Below are 6,370 nucleotides of genomic sequence, written 5' to 3'. Positions count from 1 at the left end.
GAGACAGAGTCTCACTCTTGTCACCCAGGCTGAAGTGCAGTGGCACAACCTTGGCTCACTGCAATCTCCATCTCCTGGGATCAAGTGATTCTCCTGCCTCAGTCTCCCGAGCAGCTGGAACCACAGGCACACCACCATGCCTGGCCAACCTTTGCATTCTTAGCAGACATAGGGCTTCACTACATTGTCCAGACTAGTCTCAAACTCCTGACCTCGGGTAATCTGCCCACCTCAGCCTACCAAAGTCCTGGGATTATAGGCATGAGCCACTGCACCCAGCTGCACTATAGTCTTGAGTTCACTAAATTGTCCCAGGAACTTGCCAGCCTCGGCTGCTTCAGGTTTTATGAGGCCTGATGCCTCAGGTGGCTGCCCACTTGGATGCCATGAACTCAGCAGGTGGTCATTGAGTGCCCGAGTCTAGAAGGCTTGGAGTCTGAATTCAAGGTGTTGGTCAGACCATGCTTGCTCTGAAGGCTAAAACTTACATTTTTTTTTTTTTTTTTGAGAGTGCAGTGGCGTGATCTTGGCACACTGAAGCCTCTGCTTCCCGGGTTCAAGCAGTTCTCCTGCTTCAGCCTCCCAAGTAACTGAGACTACAGGCACGTGCCACCACACCCAGCTAATTTTTGTATTTTTAGTAGAGACGGGGTTTCACCATATTGGCCAGGATGGTCTCGATCTCTTGACCTCATGATCCACCCACCTTGGCCTCCCAAACTGCTGGGATTACAGATGTAAGCCACCATGCCCAGCCAAAATATACATTTTTAAAAGCAGTCAGGGATATTTGAATATGTTCCTGGTGTCAGCTTACACCAAAGAATCGTTAATTTTGTTAGCACAACAATGGTATTGTAGTTATGTAAGAAATTGCCTATGATTACTCATATACTGAAATATGTTGATGGCCAGGTGCATTGGCTCACACCTGTAATTCCAATGCTTTGGAAGGCCCAAGTGGGCAGATTCCTTGAGCCTAGAAATTGGGAGACCAGCTTTGGGAACACAGTGAAACCTTATCTCTACAAAAAAACCCCAAAATTATCCAGGTGTGGTGGTGTGCACCTGTAGCTCCAGCTACTCCAGAGGCTGAAATAAGAAGATCTCTTCAGCTCAGGAGGAGGTCAAGGCTGCAGTGAGCCGAGATCAAGATCATGCCACTGCACTCCAGCCTGGGTGACAGAGCTAGACCCTGTCTCAAAACAAAACAAAACAAAAAACAATGAAAACAACAGGAAAGAAATATGTTGAAATAACTAGTATCTTCAACATAATGTTGAACAAGAGTGGACATCATTGTTCTCAATCTTAGGGGCAAAACTCTGATTTCATCATTAAATATATTAGCTGTATGTTGCCTGGATCCATCCTGCAGACCCCAGCTGCACAATGGATGAATAACATACATTGACACAGATCTCTTGCCTGTCAGCCAGACTAAGAGGGCTTGACTACCTCAGTCTTCAGTGTCACCTAGATCAGGCAGCCAAGTTTGCATTCATTTAGTACAGATTAAATGGCAAAGGTCATGAGTAAACACCACTAGAAGGTAATTAACATTGCAGAGCCCCTGCGTGGAGAGCAATCATTCACCCGAGGCTGGTTAAAGGTTAGTCTTAGGACCACATGAGTAAGCAAGCTATTCAGATGAACGCTTCTACATTTCCTTGTTACTTGCTTTTCTGCGATTAACATAAGGGAAAGAGGAGTAGGCTGTCTTCAGCCAGATCTTTCACTGAAACTATGCAAACTCCCCAGCCTTTCCAGAAGGTTCGTGACTATTTTCTTTAACTTTACAATTTCTCCTACCATTCTTCCTGAACCCCCACAGTAAGTGTTTTGTGTATTTCCTTAAAAAATTATTTTATTTTATTTTTTGTAGAGAAGAGTCTTGCTATGTTGCCTTACATTGGTCTCAAACTCCTGGGCTCAAGCAATCCACCCATCTTGTCCTCCCAAAGTCTGGGACTCGAGGCATGAGCCAGCATGCCTGGCCTATGGATGCCTTTTCTCAGTTTCAGGACTTCCCTTCTATTCCTAGTTGACTGAGAGTCTTTTTTTCCTTTCGTGAATAGGTATTAAATTTGGTTAAATGCTTTTTCTGCATCTATTGAGATGGTCATATGGGTTTATAGCTTGTTAGTATAGTAAATTTTATTAATTGATTTAAAAATACTAAGCCAACCTTGTATTCCTGGGATGAAACTAATTTGGTCATGATGTATTATTGTTTTTATATACTACTGCATTCATTTTGCTAAGTTTTAAAAGGATTTTTGAAAAAAATAAAAAGGGTTTTGTGCCTATATCCGTGAAGGATATGTGTGTAGTTTCTTTTCTTATAACATCTTTGTGTCATTTGGTATCTGGTAATCCTAGCCTCATAAGATGAGTTAGTAAATGATCTCTCCTTCTCTATATACTAGAAACATTTGTGCAGAATTGATATTGTTTCTTCCTTAAGTGTCCAATGAAGCCATGTAGACCTGGTGTTTTCTTTGTGGAAACATTTTCTTATTAAGAATTCAATATCTATGCCAGACGAGATGGCTCACACCTATAATTCCAGTGCTTTGGGAGGTTGAGGGGGGAGGAATGCTTGAGCCCAGGAGTTTGAAACCAGCCTGATCAATATAGCAAGACCTTCACCATTGCACTCAAACTTAGCAGACTGTCTTAAGAAAAAAAAAAAAAGGGCCGGGCGCAGTGGCTCAAGCCTGTAATCCCAGCACTTTGGGAGGCCGAGGAAGGTGGATCACGAGGTCAAGAGGTCGAGACCATCCTGGTCAACAAGGTGAAACCTCGTCTCTACTAAAAATACAAAAAAGTTAGCTGGGCATGGTGGTCCGTGCCTGTAATCCCTGCTACTCAGGAGGCTGAGGCAGGAGAATTGCCTGAACCCAGGAGGCGGAGGTTGCAGTGAGCCGAGATCGCGCCATTGCACTCCAGCCTGGGTAACAAGAGCAAAACTCCGTCTCAAAAAAAGAAAAAAAAAATCGTTTTTTTTTTTTCTATTTTCCTTTTTTTTTTTCAGATGGGATCTGGCTCTGTTGCTCAGGCTGGAGTGCAGTGGTGTGATCTAGGCTCACTGGAACCTCTGCCTCTTGGGTTCAAACGATTCTCCTGCCTCAGCCTTCCAAGTAGCTGATTACAGGCACACAGCACCAATCCCAGCTAATTTTTGTATTTTTAATGGAGATGGGGTCTTACCATGTTGACCAGACTGGGCTCCATTTCCTGACCTCAAGTGATCCACCCACTTCAGCCTCCCAAAAGGCTGGGATTACAGGCATGAGCCACTGCGCCCAGCTGTCTCATTTTTCCTTAGCAGGCTTTGGTTGTTTGTGTTTTCCAAGGAAACTGTCCATTTCATCTAACTTATTAAATGTATTCACATAAAGGTTTTAATAATCTACCCTATTGTCATTTTAATTTCCATACAATTTGTAGCAGTGTTTCTCTTTCTGGTGTGGTTAATCTGTGTATTCTCTCTATTATTCCTAATCAGTCTAGCCAGAGATTTATCAACTTTAGTTTGAAGAACCTCCTTCTGGTTTCATTGACTTTTGTTTTCTGTTTCATTTATTTGGCTTTTTTTTTTTTTAGATGGAGTCTCGCTCTGTTGCCCAGAATGGCATACAGAGGCATGATCTCAGCTCACCACAACCTCTGCCTCCCGGGTTCAAGCGATTCTCCCACATCAGCCTGTTTTGGCTTTTACCTTTATTATTTTCTCCTGCTAATTTTGGTTTTACTTGGCTCTTCCTTTGTGGTACAAGCCTTAGCAGGGTGCAGTGGCTCAGCACCTATAATCCCAGCACTTTGGGAGGCTGAGATGGCAGGATTCCTTGAGGCCAGGAGTTCAAGACCAGCCTGGTAAACATGGTGAGACCCCCTTCTCTACTAAAAATACAAAAATTAGCCAGGCGTGATGGCACATGCCTGTAATTCCATCTACTCGGGAGGGTGAGGCATGAGAACTGCTTGAAACCAGGAGGTCAAGGTTGCAGTGAGCTGAGATGGCAGCACTGCACTCCAGCCTGTATAACAGAGTGAGACTTTGTCTAAAAAAAAAAGGAAATGCTGGCCGGGCGCGGTGGCTCAAGCTTGTAATCCCAGCACTTTGGGAGGCTGAGGCGGGTGGATCACGAGGTCAAGAGATCGAGACCATCCTGGTCAACATGGTGAAACCCCGTCTCTACCAAAAATACAAAAAATTAGCTGGGCATGGTGGCGTGTGCCTGTAATCCCAGCTACTTAGGAGGCTGAGGCAGGAGAATTGCCTGAACCCAGGAGGTGGAGGTTGCGGTGAGCCGAGATCGCGCCATTGCACTCCAGCCTGGGTAACAAGAGCGAAACTCCATCTCAAAAAAAAAAAAAAAAAAAAAAAAAAAGGAAATGCTTACATTATTGATTTGAGATATTTCTTCTTTTGTAATATGTCAAAGCAGTGCTATAAATTTCCCTCTTAGCATTACTGTGGCTGCATCTCAGAAAATTTGATATGTCATGTTTTCACTTTCATTCAGTTCAAAATATGATCGAATTTTCTTTGTGATTACGTATTTGACCCATGGGTTACCGAATTTCCAAATATGAGGGAATTTTCCAGATATCATTCCATTATTCTTTTCTTTTCTTTTTTTGAGACGGAGTGTTGCTCTGTTGCCAGGCTGGAGAGCAGTGGTACAATCTTGGCTCACTGCAACCTCTCTCTCCTGGGTTCAAGCAATTCCCTTGTCTCAGCCTCCCGAGTAGCTGTGACTAGAGGCCTGCACCACCATGCCTGGCTAATTTTTTGTATTTTGGTAGAGATGGGGTTTCACCATGTTGGCCAGAATGGTCTTGATCTCCTGACCTTGTGATCTGCCTGCCTTGGCCTCCCAAAGTGCTGGGATTACAGGCGTGAGCCACCATGCCCAGCCCATTCCATTATTATTTTATATTTTTCTTTTTTCTCCTATTTATTTATTTACTGATTTTCAGTTCCCTCTCAGGCTCTAAATTCTGTTATTATTTTCTAGTTTAATTCCGTCGTGTTCAGAGATGTACTTTTTTTTTTTTTTTTTTTTTTTTTTTTGAGACGGAGTTTCGCTCTTGTTACCCAGGCTGGAGTGCAATGGCGCGATCTCGGCTCACCGCAACTTCCGCCTCCTGGGTTCAGGCAATTCTTCTGCCTCAGCCTCCTGAGTAGCTGGGATTATAGGCACGCACCACCATGCCCAGCTAATTTTTTGTATTTTTAGTAGAGACGGGGTTTCACCATGTTGACCAGGTTGGTCTCGATCTCTCGACCTCGTGATCCACCCGCCTCGGCCTCCCAAAGTGCTGGGATTACAGGCTTGAGCCACCGCGCCCGGCCCAGAGATGTACTTTTTATGATTGAAATCCTTTAAAATTTATTTATTTATTTATTTTAAGATGGAGTCTCACTCTGTTGCCCAGGCTGGAGTGCAGTGGCCTGATCTCGGCTCACTGCACTCTCTGCCAACCAAGTTTAAGTGATTCTCCTGTCTCAGCCTCCTGACTAGCTGAGATTACAAGGGCATGCCACCACTACTGGCTAATTTTTGTATTTTTAGTAGAGATGGGGTTTCACTGTGTTGCCCAGGCTGGTCTTGAACTCCTGACCTCAGATAATCCACCTGCCTTGGCCTCCCAAAGTGCTGGGATTATAGGCATGCATGAGCCACCACTACTGGCCTCTTTTACATTTATTAATACTTGTTTTATGCCTCCAAATATGGTATAACTTGGTGAATATGCACTTGAAAAGGTTACATATTCTGCTGTTGTTGGATATTCCATTAATGTTGTTTATGTGGAATTGGTTAATAGCATTGTTTGAATCTTGTATACTTTTACTGAGGTATCACTGCCTTTTACTTGTGAGCATTTATATCATTTATATTTAACATAATTATTGATATGATTGAGTTTAAATCAATTTTGCTATGGGTTTTTCATTTGTTCCATTTGTCTATTGGTCTTTTTTCTCTTTTCTTTTGTATTTGGAGACAGATTTGCCCTTTGTCACCCAGGGTGGAGTGCAGTGGAGCTATCACAGTTCACTGCAGCTGGGCATTGGTCCATTTTTCTGCATCTTTCTTTCTTTCTTTTTTTTCCCCCGAAACAGGGCTTCCCTATGTTGCCCAGGCTAGAATATCAAACTCCTGGGCTCAAGGGATCCTTCTGCCTTAATCTCCCGAAGTGTTGGGAATACAGGGGTAAGTCACCAGAGCCAGTCCGTTCCCTCCCCACCCCCAACTTAGGTACATAATTCAATGCCAACAGTTCTCTTTTTTCAACACTTTAAGCATGTCACTCCACGGGGACGTCTGGAGACTTCCATAAGCCTCATCCTCCA

The sequence above is a fragment of the Saimiri boliviensis genome, chromosome 11 (assembly GCF_048565385.1).
Source record: "Saimiri boliviensis isolate mSaiBol1 chromosome 11, mSaiBol1.pri, whole genome shotgun sequence".
Lineage (NCBI taxonomy): Eukaryota > Metazoa > Chordata > Mammalia > Primates > Cebidae > Saimiri > Saimiri boliviensis.
This window is presented reverse-complemented; position numbering follows the sequence as displayed.